This window comes from Myotis brandtii, unplaced genomic scaffold (genome assembly GCF_000412655.1).
Source record: "Myotis brandtii unplaced genomic scaffold, ASM41265v1 scaffold150, whole genome shotgun sequence".
Lineage (NCBI taxonomy): Eukaryota > Metazoa > Chordata > Mammalia > Chiroptera > Vespertilionidae > Myotis > Myotis brandtii.
In genome coordinates, this window is record NW_005355411.1 from 99,064 (window position 1) to 100,164 (window position 1,101).

General features: G+C 45.5%; 1 protein-coding gene across 1 annotated transcript in view; it reads right to left on the minus strand.

The window, feature by feature from the left end:
- Positions 1–542: 542 nt before the first annotated feature.
- Positions 543–1,101, minus strand: part of LOC106725258 (zinc finger protein 587-like) — a 30,586-nt gene continuing 30,027 nt past the window's right edge. Inside the window, exon 7 of the mRNA XM_014535753.1 lies at positions 543–948. The gene's annotated coding sequence lies outside the window, so the exon portion shown is untranslated. The remainder of the gene's footprint in view (positions 949–1,101) is intronic.

Below are 1,101 nucleotides of genomic sequence, written 5' to 3' on the forward strand. Positions count from 1 at the left end.
CAAAAATATGCAGTGACATACACATGGAAACACTTCTCCCTATGTTGGAACGTGCAATATAGACACATAAGGTTCCAACAGAAATACTAACAAACAGAACAAAAACAGTTGGGGGATATCATATAATGGAGGTGGTGAAATGTATGAGATGTAATTCAGACTGAGACTTCACATATTTTCTTACACAACTGTTAAATCCTAACAGAGAAACGACATGTCCCACACGTTTAAAAAATTTTCACATTTGGACTCTTTTGTGCAGAGCGGATTTACAAATTTGGCTGAGAGAAATCTTTTGGGGCGCGCTACAGTGTTTTGGACAGGTTCAAGCCTTGGACTGATGAGAGGGCACAGTCCTCTCATTGCCACGTGCAAGTCCCAACTTGGAGGGCAGAGCCTTCCCAGCACAATTATAGCCAATAGCTATAGCTGTAAGCTTGAACCTATAGTCCAAACACTTGGCCCCACATGCCTGAGAGATAGAATTCAGGTGCATGTAGTTGAGTAGGATTTGAACCCACGAGAATGTTGTAAACATCTTGATCATGCCTTTACTTTGCCTCGTGGCATCTGCTATAAAATAAAGACACGGCTTGTGGGCGTTGGCACTGTCTCTCTCCACCCCAGAGGGCAGCGTCACACCGAGACCCAGCTTTCATTCTCTTCTGTCTTTTCTTAATACTTTCATCGCCCCAACTCAGGGTCACTGACCCAGGCTGAGCTGGCATGGTAAATAAGGCACACTGGGGCTGAGTATGCCATGGCCATGCCGGCTCCCCACTCTCACACTAAGTGCACTCATAACTGCTTTCTCCAGTATGAACTCTCTGATGATATTGAAGACTATTGCTACTTGTAAAAGATTTCCCACATTCACTGCATTTCTAAGTGTTCTCTCCTGAATGAACTCTCTGATGATTGTGAAGTTCAGTCCTAGTTTTAAAAGACTTCTCTCGCCCTAACCGGTTTGGCGCAGTGGATAGAGCGTAGGCTTGCGGACTGAAGGGTCCCAGGTTCGATTCTGGTCAAGGTTATGTACCTTGGTTGTGGGCACATCCCCAGTAGGGGGTGTGCAGGAGGCAGCTGATCGATGTTTCTAAC